Below are 19,400 nucleotides of genomic sequence, written 5' to 3' on the forward strand. Positions count from 1 at the left end.
TCTCAGGATGACATATGTGGATGATGGTATAGTCCACCTTTAGTCACTGATTTAACACTGGTAAATCACGTTGATGCAGCAACAAAACCAGCAGCTCAAGTGAAATGTGAGGCCACCAGAAGGCACCTGCAGACCCTGACCTCTGTTCTGTGTCTTACCTCTGGATCCTAGATGGAGCTGCAGTTCAAGGGTGAGGTTTACATTTAAGCCTACTGAATGAAAATGTTGTGTAACCCACATTGAGTATAATGACATTGCATGCTTCTTCTGGGAATACTGGAGCACCATCTTTATCCTCAAAATATCTGAAGCAGAACTTAGGGATGAGAAATGTGTGTTCCTTGATGGCTTGCTTACATGTGTATGCTGTATTAAGTGTGTGCGGTTGAAAGTCAGAAGGGGGTCAGGCATTAGGCAGTAAGGGCATACCCGGCATTACCTGCAAGAAAAACATGTCATATTTGTTGAAATCTCACATTGTTGCAAACAATTGATACAGGCTTGCATGATGGGGTGAAGTTTTGAGTGAATACATTTGTCAATCCATACCTCTGGGATATATGTTGTCCCAGAGTAATCAATGAGCCGTGCACCACTGAAGTCCCCAGCCGCAAGAGCAGACATATTGCACATTGATGAGGTGCCTGTAGTGTCTTTCGTGGAAATGGTGTCTCCTCCGGCAGAATGGCTGAAGTGCCAGATGGGTTCAATTGATGGCACCTAATACTCAAGTGAAGGGGGCAATGGAATAGAATTCACCTGCCACCTGTTGCCTGTAAGCAAGAGACAAGTTGAAAATCTTTTTCCCTGCCTTCCACTGATCTCTGTGAGGGAGCCTTATGGTACTAGTGATTGCCACTGTAGGGTGAGTTACTTTACAACAAGACTTGGTTGGAGTAGAGTGACACTGTTTTACTGGTAGTACTATTGGGGTAGATGTAAGTGCAACTTTGGTGAATAGCAATTGTGTTATTCTTTTGTAGCTTATGTTTCTATTTGCATGTGCCTTTGGGAGCTCCTCCTTATTTCTCCCTTACTCCTCCCATTTTATAGTGAATATTTCCCATTTGCCTACAACTCTCCTTTGCTCCTCCCACATTTACATCAAGAATATATACCTATATGTGCAGAGACCTTCACAAGTATGTTTGAGAATTCTGCCTATCAGGATCAATTCATAAAGACATTTGTAAGCATGTGAAGTAGTACTACAGTAGTTCTCCTTCAAGTACACAAGATGCATTTGTGAATTTGACCCAAAATGTCAAACTCTTTATTATGAAATTAACCCTCTTTGAATTGGTCCCATAAGTGAAAATGCAGTTGTAGAGTACATACCGGCAAGCACTGGCTCAAATTAAGCACTTACCACTGGAGTCATCATCATCATCATCTTTATTCGATCATATTAGAAATGACCATAAAAGCATGCATAATTAATGCAGCAATAAAAATGTTATTACAAAAATATTATAATTTAAAATTCAAAAATTGTTCTTCATGATCCAAGAAGAAGATGAGAATGCATTAAAAAACATAATAAAAGCGATTCAATTCTCAAATATTAATTCATTAAAGGTTACAATCAGCTTAACGGGCTAAATGTCAGCCCCTTCCCCTTCTTCATACAGGCCCATAAAAATTATGCTACAGAGTAGCATACCAAGGGGTCGGGTAGTGTTTTTAAAAAGAATAATACAACCCAACACTGCTTGTATCCCATTTTCTTTAGAATCGGCTTCAGGTAGGTATTCCATTGATTCTCATAGAGCCCGCAGAATAAAACTATATGCAGTTTAGTTTGGGGTGATAAATTATCACACAGGCACATAACTAGATTGGAATGGTTATATGTCTTTTCTGGATAACCAAGCATTAAGGGAATTAAATTAGTGCGGAATCATAGCAGTATAAATCTATGGCGTGCACTGTTTATGTTGGCTAAATAGGAAAATTCTCCCACCATAGGCGGTGGGTTAAGGTGATAAACCTGTACTGTGGATTTCCCTTGATAATATTCCCTATGCTTATGTTCAGCCTTTAACATAAAAATACTGATGACTTTCTGCTTAGACACTTTCTTGCATGCCAGGGGGTCTTTAAAAAGTTTGTGGAGCTCTATGTCTTTTTGGACTGACTCCACGTAACTTAGCCACTTTGACCTTTTCCAGTTATCCATCGAGTGGGGCTAGTTGTATGTATTCCAATATGTAAGGAAGGGCCAATTCGGTATGTAAAATGCCATTTGCAAAGGAAGGAGGAAGACCCACTACTGATTTAAAAAATGTGTTTTCTATTATTTGTAGTGGTGTAGATGTAACCGTGCCCCATACCCCAGCGCTGTATGTCACTGCTGCATTTACTCTGGCCTGATATATATTTTTTATTGGCAATAAGGGTTTGGCACCCAATTTCTTTGCAGAGGTTTTTATTGCCACAATACCCCTCTCCATCACCAGCCTCCTTCCTTCCAACAGTTTTGCCCATAACAAGTCTTTGTCAAAAAGAATACCCAGATAGAGAAAAGAGTCTACAACCTCGTTTTTCCCTGTGTCCGCGCTAAAATATGGGACTTTGTTTCTTTTAGTGCTACCAGCAATGATTATAAAAGACTTTGCTTGATTTACTTTTAGTGGTAATGAGTCCATGAAAGAGACATACCCTGTTATGAGCCTTTGTAGCCCAATCCCAGTTCTTGCAATTAAAACAGCATTGTCTGCGTAGGACAATATTGGTAACATATGATTTTCGAAAATGGGAACGTCCCTAGTAGCCACTGGAAGTGCTTTCCCACCTCCATTTGTGTATAAGGAGAAGAGAAAGGGGGCCAATATGCAGCCCTGTCTCACTCCTTTGGAGATTTGTAATGATAAAAAATAACAATACAAGACTATTTTGAGGCCCTGTAATTAGAGTGAGTACACTTTAAATCCTTGAACTAGGATCTATTGGAATGCAAGTCTGGTGCCAGTAGCCAGTGTAAATCTAGCTAAATAGCATATATGTAAGTTGCTGTAGTTTAAAAGCTCGTTGTTGCTTCTTGGGAGCAAGTTGGCAGTTCACTGTGAGGCAAGGTACCACCTGTCCATGTCTCTAGAGTGTTCAGAGCAGTAGTGCCTCTTGAATACTTAAGATAGGAAAAATGGAATAGGGCTTTGGTTCTATTTTGTTGCTTTTTGGAACCTGGGCCATGATTAAGAGAGATGGCCAGGGGCATTCTTATTGTGCCAATAGAGATACAATTTGTGGACCAACACAAGGCAAACCAAAGTGAAAGCATTTGCCAATAACGTTTTCCTTAATCAAGAATGAAAATCAGAGGTTCGAAAAATATCAGGTACCATCTAAGTTCCGACCCTGAATAAGGCTGACTGGCGATCAAGCAGTAATATTCCCACAACCTGCCAAGCAGCTTCTGGGAAACCAATGACTTTGGGTTTGGTAGAGTATGGTCGCATAGCTCAAATTTGAAGAAATTGATGGAAAGGCACTACCACTAGTGAAGCTTTAAGTTTAATTTGGCTCAGCACAGGAAATCTCACCAGGCCCGGAAAGCAAAAGGACTGACATAGTGATAGCTCTTTCTTAAATCTGTTGACAGTGGTTGTGAGAGGCTAGCCTAGTACATGATGTACACTTATGTAAGCGGACAACCTGCACCAGTCAAGACGATCCTTATGGTGATTTAGGAGGTCTTAGGCAACCTTAGAAAGCTCTCTAAGTGGTAGCTGGGGAGAGCAGCCTTCAGGCTTAGTCCAGAAGGAGTGTAAAGCAGCTTGTCTAACCAGAATGCAATTTTATAGGTATAGATCAAGTGAAAAAGAACAACACAATGTATTTATAAAAAAAATGGATTTATTATATAACACTCACTAAAATAAACAGGTATCTCCTACCCAGAGATATGCACAATGCACACAATACTTTGGATAGAAATCACGTAAATAGCTCGGAGTAAACAGTGGACCCCAGGGGGGGACCAAACCATATACCAAGAAAGTGGTATAAGAACCATGACTCATGTTAAGACAATGTCCAGAGGGCCTAGAAGGGCCGGGGACCCAAGGAACCACTCAAGGTGAGTGACTAGCAAACCCACGAAGATTGTGTTCAGTGTGGGAACACAACTAAGGTATCCATACAAATCAACGTGTAAGTCACGGTTGAAATGTTAAAGTTTAAGGACCCTTTCCAGTTGACCCTGAAGAAATTCTGTGGAAGGCAGAAGGTTGGAGAGCCACCCCACCCTTGAACACCCTAGTACCCACGTAACAGCAGGGAAGCCAGGTGCAATGGTGCCGGAAACCGCAGTCCACCCCAATTGAGGAATTCAGGAAAATGCCGCTGCTGGCGAAGGAGAAAGAATCCAGTGGAATCCAAAGGTGAATTCCAGTTGAGGAATACCTACAAGCAGAGGGGACAGAGTCTATGTCACTTAGGAGTGACCCGGAGACCTGGATGACAATTGCCCACCGATGTTGGGAGTTGCAGGAGAGTTGACAGTGACCTTGACTCTGCAGCTGTGAGGACCAGGCGTTGCTGAGGAAGACCAGGAGCCATGCACGAGCTGTGCCACGTTAGATGTCAAGAGTTGATGGGTCGGTGTCAATCGGGAGCACCAACAAGCTTTGGAAACTGCACACAATGTGGAAGTCGAAGAAGGTGCAGTGTCAGGAACAGCGAGATCCAGGGGTCTTACCACAAGCAAGGGAGTCAGGGCAGGCCCCCAGCAATCAAGGTAGCCCAGAAGAAACAAAGATGACCCTATACAGGACCCACAAGCTGGAGGCACTGGAGTCGCAAGAGAACCTCAAGCAGCTCATCAAGTGATGCAGGTCACAGTGTAATTGATGTGATGTGGACAAAGATTTAGGTCAGTGGAGATGCTTGAGGTTGGGGCTAATTGGAGCCTGAAGATCTTGGTGGAAGGAAGCTAACAATTTATTTATTTATTTATTTATAGTATTTATAGAGCGCTCTGCAACCCTACGGGCATCCTGGCGCTGTGTGAATATAGCTGGAACGCTGTGCATCATGAGTAGAAGGGATGTCATTTGACTCTGGGCAGTTAGATTTTAGGGAAAAGCCATGTTTTTACCTTTTTTCGGAAAGCCATCAGTTCATCTGTTTTCCTGATGGCAATAGGAGTCTATTCCACAGATGAGCTGCTGCTATACTGAAGGCTCTGCCACCATAAGTGGCTTTCTTGATCCTGGGTATACTGATGAGGTTAGTAGAGGAGGATCGCAGGGTCCGAGTCGGTTCATACCATTTAAATTTATTTTGAAGTGGTCGGGGCCCATCCCATGCACTGCCTTAAAGACAGTGCATAGGGATTTAAAGAGGATCCTCTGGTGTACAGGCAGCCAATGTAATTCAGCCAGTGCAAGGGTAGTGGAGGATCTTCGCCCTCGGGAAAGTGCCATTTTTGCTGCAGCCGCCTGGATGCTCTGAAGTCTGGAAATCAGGTAAGCAGGGGATTCCAGTAAAAGAGCATTACAGTAATCCAGGCGGCTAAGAATGGTACTCCTGACTATGGTGGCTCTAACCTGTACTGGTAAAAGGGGCAGCAACTAAGTCCTCTCATTAATGCGAAACAAATGCTCACCTGCTTATTGACATTGGTATCTAGACTCAGACTGTGAGCCTTGATGATGCCCATCAGGGGTTGCATGTATTCGTTAAAAAGTATTGGACTAATTGCAGACCCCTGTGGGACCCCGCGTGGAACTGTAACAAACTCTAACTGGCATGGAGGGATTGCTACTGCCTGCCATCTGTCCGTCAAGTATGAGCAGAACCAGTCGAGCGCAACTCCCCCAACTCCAATGCTCTTCAGTCTTGTCAGCAGAATATCGTGACTCACCGTATCGAATGAGGCGGACAGGTCCAGCAAAATTAAGATTGCTGATTCTCCTCTGTCCGCCCTCATTCGTAGGTCGTCCAGAACCGTCAGCAAAGCTGACTTGGTTCCATGAGCTGGTCTGAAACCGAATTGTTCCTCTTCAAGGATGTTGTTATTTTCCAGGAAGAGGGACATTGACCTGCTGACCAGCCGCTCCATGATCTTAATTGGATATGGCAGGAGCGATATAGGTCGATAGTTTTTATGGCAGTTCGGGTCTAAATTTGATTTCTTCAATAGGGGGGTGACAACTGCCAGTTTCCAGTCTTTTGGTACAGTACCTGTGTTAAGAGATTGATTACACAGCTGTCGAAGTACTGGGAAGAGTTCGTCCCCAAACTCCTTTACTATTTTATGAGGTAGAGGGTCCAATGGGGATCGTGATGTTATATTGAGGGCTGTTTGTATGAACTCTTGTTCTGTCGGGGTCTCGAAATTCTCCAAGATGGCCTTTGGAATGGGGTGTCTTACATTTCCTTCGCTCTTCTCCCCATTCTCGATATTACTATTATACTGCACTAGAGGGGTGGGGACATCCTTCATGCCCTCAATGATTTTAGTAATTTTTTCCTGAAAAAAGGACGCCAGACCGTCACATAGTTCCTGTGAAGGCTTGATTTGGCTATTAGCACATTCAGGATGGGACAGCTCTTTGACTATCCTGAAGATGTCACGTGATTTGTTTGAGCTGTTTAGTATTAGGTTTTAAAATAGTTTGCTTTGGCTATGGTGATCTCTTTCTTATACTGCACAATTGTCTGCCTCCAGATCAGTCTCTCCTGCTCTGAATAATTTTTCCTCCAGTGCCTCTCCGCCTTTTTACAGGCATTTTTCAGTTCTTTCAATTTATCCGTATACCAGGGCGCGGAGGGTTTTCCTCTTTTTCTAATTGCTTTCAGAGGTGAAATATAGTCAAGTTTCCTAGTTACCTCATTGCATAGCAGATGATAATTTGTGGTAATATCGTTCTCTAGATTAAACAAGTTCCCCACTTGACGGAAGTCAGACTTCCCTTCCTCTTTCCTTTTTAGCAGACCCTTCAAATCACGGCTAATGAAGGTCCTAGTCTGCGTGTTTGCTGGTCCTGTGTTAACCAAGGTATGGATGTTGAATAATAGGAGGTGGTGGTCTGACCATCCTACTGGTAGTATTGTTCCCATAGTAATGAGATCCTCTGCAGCGAATATTAAATCCAGTATATTTCCTTCCCTATGTGTGGGGGTATTTATCCATTGTTTTAATCCTAAATTGTTGCAGGATTGTGTGATATTATGAAAGGCCGTGTCTAGTTGGCCGTTATCCCACAAATTAAAATCTCCCAGTATCAACAGTCTGCTATGTGAGATTGACAGGTTATTAATGACTGTGATCAGTTCCTGCTGTTGCATTGCATTGATATGCCCCGGTGTCCTATAGCAGATTAGGCTCGTAAGGCAATGGCCTGAATCATGTCTGATCGATATCCCGAGAACTTCAGCACATGAGATCATATCAATATCCAATGTTACAATGTTTAAATCTTCCCTAAAAATAATTCCTATTCCTCCCCCTCGTCCCACGATCCTGGGTTTATGAACAATCTTGTATCCTACTGGACATGCCGGCCCCAGCTCTGACTCCATTCCCACCGCCGTCCATGTCTCCGTTAGAAACAGAATATCCAGGTTATTGGATTCGATCAGTAGCTGTATTTCGGTGGCATGTTTTGGGAGAGATCTAACATTTAATAACCCGCTTATTAATTCTCCCTTAGTAGTATGCTTATGTTCTGCATACTTTAGAGGGATATGCCTGTTGCCTGAGGTCTGATCAGATTTAGATAATGATTCAAGTGGGAGGGGATTAATATACGGTAAGCACATTAGGCAGTTGGGGCAGGGATTCTTGTCCTTAGATGTTATATTAGGGGCTAGGCGTGGACAGATTGCTCTGCCGGCCAAGTGTTTGCAACGGCAAGTTGATGCGGTGCACAGGGGTTGGGTTCCTGCGGCTCCTAAGAGGGATACTGGCCTCAAACTTGGTGAGAGGGCATGATGGCCTCAAGATCTGAGAAGAACCATCACCTGTGTTGTTGAGCATTTTCGTAGTCAGTGGGAGCTCAGGATCGACAGACCAGTCAGCTTGGTTGTGGTGCCTGCAGATGCAGGGAAGTAACTCTTTGACTCCAAGGGAGATTCCTTTAGGTGTTTTGGATGCCAACAGGCCTTGGAAGGTTCCTGTATGGTGCACAGGCACTGACGATGCAGCAGACTAGAAGGGAGACAAAGTCGAACCCGAACGAAGTGCAGAGTGCGCAGATGGTAGAAGTTGGAATGGTGTCTGAATTAAATCTTGCCCCACAACAAATCTAAGGATCTACACCCAGGTAAGCCCTTAAGTACCCCACGGAAAGGGTGGGGGCGATTCAGAGGACCCTCCCAGGGAAGGGTTTGGACAGGCGGGAGGATACTCCCATGTCCTTTGTCGAGTTTCACACCAGAACAGGAGCCAACAGCTTCCAGGGCAGGTTTGAACAGGAATATGCAAGGAGGGCACCAAATGGGCCCTTCATGCAGACTGACTGGTTCTGGCAAGTGCACCCTCCTGCCCCAATACGCTAAATACTGTCTGGGAGGTGGTCACACCTCCCATTGACAGGATACCTATTGTTTTTTCTTTCCCTGCTCGAGCTTGGCTCAGCAGCAGGAGGGCAGAATCGTGTCTCTGGTCGGCAGCAGCAATGTTGTGCAACAGGAGCACTAAGAGCCTAACTGAGGGTCGTTCCAGTGCTTGGAATCATACCTCTCACACTGATACCAAACATGATAGGATTCGTTTGAGCCAATTTCGAGATGGTCTTTGCATAATTACAGGGTGCCCCACCATATGGTATATGGGCGTCTCACTTACAAACCGGGATGATGGACTCCATAGGGTGTAGGGGTGTCCCGCTCATGCAGGGGCACCTTCACACTTAGAACCAAGCACCCTGCCTTCAGGATTGCAAAGGCCTGCCAGAGGGGTGACTTATAGGTTTTAAGTTCAGTGCCCTTAGAGATAAGAAACCTATATTTTTCCTAAGTGGTGCTAGCACCAACTCACAAAGGCTGCAATGGCAGGCCTGTAGTTGCATTTTTATTGGTCTCCCATGGGTGGGATAATGCATTCTTCAGCCCACGGGGGACCTCTGGAGTACCTATGCCCTGGTTACCCTAGTACCAAATACTAGGGTCTGTTAAGGGTACCTCAGTACCCAATCTGGGATGTACCTAATTACTGCCAAAACAATTTAAGGGAGAAAGCATAGAGACTGAGGTCCTGATTAGCAGGATCCCAGTCAGACTAGTCAGAAAAAGAATAGCACTGGGCAAAAAGTGGGGGGTAGCCATAAAAGCAAATCCTACTTTCTTAAAGAGGTGCATAACTCTTCTTAGTTGGTGGAGTGCTTTGTCTAGTCAATTCCAATAATGAGCAAGACTTCTCTATGCGAACTATTTACATGTCTGCTAGTGGGTGCCGCTCAACGTCTTAGAAGGACAAAATCATGTTCGTCCATAGAAGATTGAGAAAAATCAGGTCTGTGAGACCCATAAATAATCGGGGTGACTGTTGCGAAACACTGAATGGATCAGTGTGTGTCTACCCTTCACCAACAGATGCTGGTATCCCTCTGGATCCCATTGTTTATAGTAATTGAGGATTGTATTTTTCCCTTGAATGAGGAATTCACAGCTGGTGTGGTTCATAGACTTGCTTTAATGAAGCCTCTTACATTTGTACACACCACCCATCACTACTACTGATGGTATTGTTTAATGAGATCCTCAAATTGGCCTCGCTAGTAGCAAGCACAGTCCTGGTGGAGTACAGAGGAGATGATCAAATTTGATTACCTATATAAGTAAAAGTTGTGTTAAAGTTTCCGTAGGTACACCTGGGGAAGCATCAATAATGCAAAGAAGCCTAAGTGTCAACAGTGATAGCTACAATCTCGCTTCCTCGCAGATGGAATCCCAGGCGTGGGGCCTGGTACCTCCTCTAATGTGCAGGCCACTTGAGATGAGGGCAGGTTATGGGCGGGCTTTTCGGCCCACCAATGATGACTCAACTGATAAATCTGAGGGCTGGAGACAGGGGGTCAGTGGGTCTATGTGGGGCCTGATGTGGCAGAAAGTCCTCTGATACAGAACCCAGGATACCTCAGCATGATCCTGGTGATCAAATGTCAGTGCCTCTCTGGGCTGGACCTGAGAGAGAACCCTTATATCTAAGCTTTCCCATGCATGATCCTGGCCCTTTCAGGCTCTTAGAGTCAGAGGAGTAGCCCTCCCTGGATGGCAGACCAACCTGGAATGGGAAGGAGCTGGGTGTATGAGTGAAACCCTGGTTCCTCTCAGTAGAGGGGAGCTAGCCCAGGCTATTTAGGCTTCCACGCACCCACCTAAGTGGTGCTTGTGTAAGTTGTTCCAATGGCAGGGCATAACCTACTTTTTCTCCATCAGTGCTGCCCAAAAGGCATGTGGGGCCCAACCTGGCAGCACGGCTTATGGACACCTTCTAGGCAAGGGACTCTGAACACTCAGAGGCCGGGTCCTGGCTCCTGACAGCCTGAGGGGTATCTGACAAATGATGTGCAGATGGTGCCACCATCCATTATTTCCAGGTTCTTCGTTGCCCAGCCCTGTGTGGATGGGCTGGGGCTGAACACTAAAACAGGCCTTGTGGACCACTAGTTGAACTGCCTGCTATTGCTAATATCTGTTCTACCTGCCTGTCTGTTAGTATACTGGGCCCAGAGGTAGAGCTGCCAACTCAAGCTGTGGGATGCTTGACCTCCTGGCCCTGCACCACTGAGTGCAGGGTTGGAGGCACCCTTCCTTTCAAGTCAGAAAAACAATTAGTGGGTGCCAGTAGGGGGTGCCAGGAAGCAAGTTGTTGGCATGAAGCAAGGCCTCATAGGGCAGAGGCTTCTGATAGCTGTCTTCAATGGGTTTGTTCACTTTGGTCGGTGGCTTCCATGTGCCTGAAGATTCTGGTCAGTGGATGGCATGGGTCATCTGGTCAGTGGTTGTACTAGGCGATCTGGTTGGAGGTTGAACAGGCCATCTGGCTGGTGGCCTTGCATGACCCAGACTGTCTTGTCAGTGGCATGCCCAGGCCACCAGGTCATTAGCTGGCAGACCAGATGCATGGAAGGTCAGCTGGCACAGCTATGTGCAACATTTTCCTCCTCCTGGGTTCCATATACTCATACTTTGTGAGGACTTAACAGTCAATGAAAATAGCTTCTTTGATAGGCCAAAAGGGTGTAAGGCGGGGGTGCTTAATCCACCTTGTCTAACCTAGGCGGAAATCCAAGAAGATGCATATTACTCTTTGGAGTCCAGAGCCAAATAACCGTGTTGGCAGCAGCAAGCCAGAGAGAGCATGAGATCTTCCCTAGCCAGGGCAGTCTGACTTTGGACCAGGAGGTATGTGGACTGACCAGCTCCAAGTATTGCCAGCGAGAGATGGAGTGAGGTCAGCGCTCATGTATGAAGGTATCCTGTCACTAAGGCATTTGTGAGAGCAGAGTTTCCTTCCAAGGCCAGGGAGGCATTATACCAAGATCCAAGAATTAAACAGATTTGGGTGAAGCTATGACTTTTGCCTGGTCCCCACATGTCAGGGCACCAGGAACTTGCCCAAAATCAACCAAGGCCAAACAGTTCTAGTAACCCCCAGTTAGAGGCAGGTGCAGCCAGAACCTTTGTCTGGGAAGTCCGGTCCCAGCAGGGCAAAGCTCCATCCAGCAGGCAAGGACACCTTCCCTACCCAGGTCAGAGGGTTATCAGATGGGAAGGAGTCTGGGCTTCCCCCAGGCTGAACTGTTCCACTACTCCCCGATGAGAGGTGGGTGAAGCCATGGCTTTTGCCTGGATGTCTTGGCCCATGCAGGCCAGAGCTCCATCCAGTGGGCATAGCCACCTAGCCTGCCCTGGACACAAGGTGGCAGCCCCATTCCCCAATGTTCACCAAGCTTAAATACATCCACTGGCTACATTTCTGGCTAAACGTACTACAAAATGCAGTGTGTGAGTAGTTCCTGAGAACTGCAGGGCACTATTGTTGCTGAACTGCCAACTGCAATATAAGGAGCTCCTTCCAGGTAGCTATCGTTATAACAAGCACATTTTCTTGTTTGGGAGCAGTTTAAATAACATCATTCATAACATGCCTACTGCTCTATTGAGCCAACATCTTGTTAATTCGGATTGTCTCCATAGGACTAGGTATGCAGGTTAATGCTGTCTGTATTCTGCTGCTTTTATATTTTCCTGAATACTTCTTCATTTGGGATGATGATAGGTGGGTGCATAAACCTCCCAATTCTTAATGCCCCTTTTGGCATTTTGGCAATGCTCAGGTATTGCTATATCCCTAAAGTGATTTATGTTTCTGTAATACAAGTCTGTGCCTGGAGAGCACCCTCCTAGAAAGTACAATGTTGAGAAGAACAACCTCAAACAAATTATACTAATGGAAACAGAGAATGCAGTCTAGATGGAAATGTGCTACTTTTTGAAGCAATGCAGCACAGCAACCAAAGTTGCTGCACAGCACTGTGTCAGTGGGAGAGAGAAAAAACTGTGCCATATCAACTAATATTTGGTGTTACTTTTCTTTTCCCCTGCACTGGTGCACTTTAGCCTATCATGCACCTTTTTTGCACCATGTTCCCATTGCGCGAGGGTATGTGCATTATGACAAAGTTTAACACTTTCCCCACTTTGCAAGTGTGCTGCAAAGTTGGAAAAGTTTAGAGACTTTTATGTTTGCTCCATTGTTATGCCTGCCTCAAGGGGGTGTCATTCTGTGAAACATATTCCTGTATACAAATGTTACTAGATAGGAATTTGCATCAAATTCTATGAGTGGCTGCGTGGAAATGCCTATGTGCCACCAATGGTATACCCCTTTCAAAGCAGAGCATAGCACTGCTTTGCCTTATTTTAGGCAAACTCCCAATGCAAATCTTATTTCAGTTGGAAAGCAAATCCACAACACAACACTTTGTGCTGTTTTTTTGTCACTTTTGGGACCTAATCCCAGTCCAAAGTGTCAGTTAATTTACCTCCTAATGTCGGTGCAGAGACAGAAAATCAATTAAAAAATATCGACTTGCACAAATATCGAATTGCAAATATTGTGGGTCAGAAATATCGACATACAGATTCTCATGGTCAAGAAAATAGATTTTAGGTAAGTAATATTGATGTTACGAATTTGGAAATGTTTAATATAGTTTGCAAAAATATAGTTGTTAAAATACAGTTTGTTTATTAATGTTATGTATTTAATATTTATTTTTTATGTATGTGTTATCTGTTTTTTTGTATAAGAATTATTTGTTATTTTAATATAAGTGTTACATTTTAGTAGGTATGAATTTTTTTTATTTGAATTTTGCAGTGTTAGTTCCGTAGCGGGTTGTGGGTTTATAGGGGAATAGGGCGGAAAGTATTTTTTTTTTAAATTAAGATTATTTTGTATTTATTAATATGTATTTTTATTCGAGATGTCATAGTGTTAAATGTGTAAAGAACATTATTATTAATGAATTAATTATTTATTGGTTGTCAATCAATTTAAATTAATTAATTGGGGATTAATTATGGTAATTGTGTAAATAATTTATTTTAATTGATGAAATAATAATTGTCTGTTAATAAGTTTGAACTAATTAATTAGTATTTAATTATGATGATTGCGTAATTAATTTAGGCCTGCGTTGTGGTGTTGTATAGGTGTTAATGATGTGAAGTAATTTTTTCTTAATTGATGAATTTAAAATTTGATAATAATTAAATGTAATTAATTAATTGATAATTGATTATGGTAATTGTGAAATTAATTTTAGCTGTTTTTTTTTTTGTTTATAGGATTAAAGGGTGGGAAGTAATTTGTATTTAATTAATTAATATAAAGCGCCCGATTTTGGTGTTGTTCAGAATGCCTCCGAATCGGATTTGGCTTTCCCGGATCCGATTCTAAGCCTTTGTTTATGACTAAATTGCATACATGTCCAAACAACCAAGTATGATGCGAAGATTGCGTACGCGCCGACCGAACCGATTCCGGGATCTGAACCTGTCAATACGACTCACTCGTAGCAGAAACATGCCGCACTATGGAGCCAAATTCCAACCGAGTACGATACTTGATTTGGACAGCTGATTCACCTCAGCCTCAGAGAGACAAATTGGCTGTCGGAAGTATACTCCGGGGGGCCGTAGCAGGCCCTCCTTCATGTGTGGCCCTCCGAATCTGTCATGGGGGTGTGCCCATGGTCCCCGATCTAGGCATGCACAGTGTGGGGCACAGTTGTACGCTTTTCCCCACCCACCCCTTTTCTGTTATGGGAGCCTGTGTACGCATCTGTACACAGGCTCCCATACAGTTCAATGGGAGTCCGAGCGAGCCAGGTCCATAAGCATACAGCAGCATTGTACTTGCTCGTTTGGACTCCCGCAAAGCCCTCCGGATCTGAGTCGTACGGAGGACTTTCCTAGCGAGATCAGAATCGGGCCCATAGTTGGTAATTAAAGTTTATTATTTGATATGTATTTTGGGTAAGTAACTGTGTAATTTTTTGTCTGTTTTTTTACTTTTAAAGGAGTAAAGTGTGGGTATTAAATACATTTTAGGTACTTTATAAATAGTTGTGAAGAGTAATAGTTTTTAATTTATAAATATGTTTTAATTGAATTTTAATATTTTAGAGATTAATTTAGGTGTGTGTTGAGAATATCAAAGTTTTGAAGTGTGTGTAGTCGCTTAAGGTTTATTCGTTTTGTTTTATTAATAATATTTTTGTAATTGATTATTAATTATGTTAATTTTGGAAAAAATGTAATGGGAAATGTTGAAGTGTTTTGTTATTGGTGTGATGTAATAGGGTAGGAAATTGTATGTATACATTTATTTCTTAATTCATTTATTTGTTTGTAAATATTTTCTAGTTTAAAAGAATGTCATTTTACAAATACATTTTATTATTTCATATATTTTATTTGTAGTTTTTTAATAAGTTTTAATTTGTGTATATTTAATATATTTGATTTTCCATTTCTAAATATTGTTTAATTTTTCTTCTGATTTTTAAATAATTGTTCATGCTTTTTATTTTTGTTATAACTGTTTGAGTTTGAATAGTATTTTTTGTCTCTTCGCTATCCAACACTTTTCCTACTGTTGCACTCACTGGAGTGGGAATAGAAATGTTAACTCTCCTCTATCCAACACTTCCCCTACTGTTGCACTCACTAGAGTGGGAATAGTCATTTTTACCTCTCCACTATCTAACAATTTTCCCACTGTTGCATTCACAGGAGTGGGAATAAAAATGTTTACCCCTCTGCTATGCAACAGTTATTTTACTGTTGCATTCAGTGGAGTGGGAATAGTAATTTTTACCCCCCCCCCCGCTATCCAACACTTCCCTACTGTTGCACTCTTTGGAGTGGGAATAGTACATTTTCCCCCTAGGCTATCCAACACTACTGTTGCACTCACTGGAGTGGAAATAGTAATTTTTACCCCTACACTATCCAACACTCTCCCTACTGTTGCACTCAATGGAGTGGGAATAGTCATTTTTACCCCCCCACCCCACCATCCAACACTTTCCCTAGTGTTGCACTGTTTAGAGTGGGAATAGTAATTTTTACCCCTCCGCTATCCAACACTCCTCCAACTGTTGCACTCACTGGGGTAGAAATATTAATTTTGACCTCTCTGCTATCCACCAATTTGTCTACTGTTGCTTTCACTGGAGTGGGAATAGTATTTTTTTTCCCCTCCGCTATCCAACACTTTCTCTAAGTGTTGCTCTCACTGGATTGGGAACAGTAATGTTTACCCTTCTGCTATCCAACACTTTCCCTACTGTTGCACTAACTGCATTGGGAAATGTAAGTTTAAATATATTTTACTAGTTTAATGTTTTAAATTATTGTAGAATATTTTTTCTGTTTTAAATTATTGATATATATGTATATTTTAATTGTATGTAATTTAAAGTTTTAAAATAAAGTAAAGATAATAGTTTATTAAATATTTTAAAGTAAATATATATATATGTATAAATTATTATGTTTGTGTGTTTATTTTTTATAATTAAGTTAATTTGTTATGGTTTGTTAAAAGGTATTTTAAAAGTAAATAACTTTTTTTGATTGATATCAATTTTTAATACATCTTATGTTATTTTATATCTATATATTTAAATCGATATTTTTAACACCAATATTTTATTACATCAATATTTTTGATTCTATATTGTTGTACTTACCTGTGTAGATATGGGAGTCGATATTTTTGTATTCAAAATGTTGTATATATTTTTAAAATTGATGTTTTTGTCCTCAATATTCTATCAGTGAACCCTAATGTCTGCCAGGACAACACTACCACAAGTGTTGATTCAGATCTAATTCCTCTACAATAAAGGTAATGGGTGCTGAAAAAGTACTCAGATGACTGCTGTACAATCAGAGCTTGTGTCTGCCTGACAACAAGCTTCCGAAGAATTATTTGGACTTCAATGGATACTGATCCCTTCCTGGGAGAGCTGGAAAACTGTTAAGAGGGTCCTAGAGTCCTGAATGCACATTCATTGAGAGACTGACACTGGAAACCCTGCAGCAGGTGCGTCAATATTGGAGGAGTGAAGAACAACTAGTCTCCAACATTTTTGGGTCATTCAGAGGAAGAAAACTGAGGAGAAAAATATTTGATTTCTGCCTGTTGCATGTACAGACTCTCCAAATGTATTATGGGAACTAAACACAATGAGTCATATTGCAATCAGCAAGGCATAGTCTAGAATATGATCTTGTGGGACAACTCGGACTGTACATATCCATGTTGCCAACACGTGTGCCCGAAACACCAGTAAAAAATGTTTTGTTCCTGGCTGCCATGATTCAATATAATTTGCCAAGTGTAACCTCACCAAGCATAGAGAATACATCCATGTTGGTCCTATCTGTTTGCATATAGATCAATCATTCATGGGGTAATGTCACTATTCTCTGATTGATTCCTGTAGATATGCACCAGAGACGGCTTTAAAGAAAGTCCCCATAATCTGAAACTGACAAACTGTCACTCAAACAGCAGGAATACGCATCCCAGGCAGAGTTGGCATTTAGCGTGCCAGCTCTCAGGGGAGAGAGGCAGATTGAGTGATCTGTGAAGTTAGACAGACAGCTGGACAAAGGACTATTGCCCAGCTGGTCAGTACAAACTAAGTAAGAAATACCAAAGAGAGAATGAGCGCTGGGACAATAGAGATGCAATGTGTATAGGAGCCACCTTATCTATAAATATACACACCAAGTTGAACATTTAGTAATTTAATTTTGATTGTTTTATTAGCTCAGAGCTGGAGCTAGTTAAGTGTTATATGGGTTATATATAGTCTAGTTGGCAAATGAGTAGTAGGGCAGACCAAAGAAGTTAATTAATATTAGTTTACTTAATTAGTTATCAGGTGTAAATCCGCTCAGTTGTTGCTATGAAATGTAAGCAAAAAAAATATGGATATCTGTGGCTGCAATGCTTGGTCTTGGGTTCCTCCTGGAGCCCCACCAAGGCATAAAAGCCTTTTTTTTCACTAAATAATTGGCGCAAAATTAACGGAACGAAAATAAAAAAGCAAGCTCTGGCTCCCACACTTGTTTCCAGGGATATGCAAGCTTTTTTTTAAAAAAAGGAAGGGGGTGCCTGGGGCCCCCCTCCTAGGGCTTAGCATTGCCCCAGGTACCACTACATTACGGGGGGCTGTGCGGAACCCCTGAGGACTGAAACCTCCCTGGGGCTTTGCTCAAAAGAATGATGACGGAGCCATGTGGACCCCCCAGACCCATCTACCTCTACCTCACTGGGGCTAAATAGAAAGGAATAGGAGGTTCTCACAGACCCTCACAGTCCTGGGGACCACCACCTCCCAGGGCTAAACTATTCATATTGGGGGGCTCGTAGAATCCCTGGGGCCTCAGTGACCACCACCTTCCATGAGCAAAATTTCCATTTTAAAACTGGGAGGGGGGGCTGTGTGGTCCGACTCCCAGGCATATACACCCTGGGGGCCACAACCTCCCTGGGACCAGCCTGTGCTCACAGAAGGACAGCGGCCATGTGGCCCCCCCTCTTGAAGCCATACAAGGCCCTGGGGATCACCAACCCAAGGGCCGGCTCCTGCTATGTCCCAGAGTGCTCCCTCAGGACATAGCTGTTTGCTCTGACTTGATGGGAGCGTTGACAGCTCTCACAAAGTCAGAGTAAACACTCTGCTTCCAGCAAGTGAGAGCTGACAAAGTGCTCTTGCTTGCTGGAATTGGAGGTTCATTAGTACCCCTGCCCACTTGCAAGCGGGCAGGGAAACATTAAAAAGATTGCCCTCACAGACAAGGAGCTGCATGTTTAGCAGCTCCTTGTCTGTGTGAGGAATACCAGCTCCCGCCTGAGGAAGGTAGCCAGCTGTGACCATGGGGGCATTCAGGCCTCCCACGCGGTTCCGGGAAAAGAAAGCAGAAAGAGGCAAAATAAAGGTCAGAAACAAGCAGACAGAGGATACATAAAGGTCAGAAACAAGCAGAAAGAGTCAGAATAAAAGTCAGCCACAAACAGAAAGAGGCAAAATAAAGGTGAGAAACAAGCAGAAAGAGGCGAAAGAAAGGTCAGCAATGAGCTGAAAGAGGCATTTTAAAGGGGAGGAACAGGCAGAAAGAGGCAGAATAGAGGTCCGAAATGAACAGAAGGAGGCAGACTAGAGGTCTGAAACGAGCAGCAAGAGGCAGAATAAAAGTGAGAAACTAGCAGAAAAGGCAAAATAAAGCTAAGCAACGAGCAGAAAGAGGCAAGATAAAGATCAGAAATGAGCAGAAAGAGGCAGAATGAAGCACAGAAATGAGCAGAAAGAGGCAATATAGAGGTCCACAAGAAGCAGAAAGAGGCAAAATAATAAAGCTCAGAAATGAGCAGCCAGAGGCAGAAAGAAAGGTCAGGAGTGAACACCCACTCAGAGACACACTCATATTCTCTCACATCCCCTCACAGACCTACTCAAAGACTCACACACTCACTCACTCATAGGCCCACTTAGAGGCTCATGCCTTTATTCACTGACCCACTCAAAGACTCATGTATACACTAATAGACCCACTCACTGATTCACTCAGAGACTCGCACACCCACTTACGGGCCCACTCAGACACTTGTACACTCACTCACCGACTAACTCAGACACCTACTCATCGACCGACTCGGACTCATGCACATACTCAATGACCCACCCAGAGAATCATGCAAGCACTCACACACCCAGTGAGACACATATAGCCACTCCCAGGCCCATTCAGATACTCACACACCCACTGACAGACCCATTAATACACTCACACAGTTACTCACAAAACCACTGAGACATTCCTGCGCTCACTCACACACTCATTCTCAAATTGTACGCTAC

Source organism: Lissotriton vulgaris, chromosome 3_1, assembly GCF_964263255.1.
Source record: "Lissotriton vulgaris chromosome 3_1, aLisVul1.2, whole genome shotgun sequence".
Lineage (NCBI taxonomy): Eukaryota > Metazoa > Chordata > Amphibia > Caudata > Salamandridae > Lissotriton > Lissotriton vulgaris.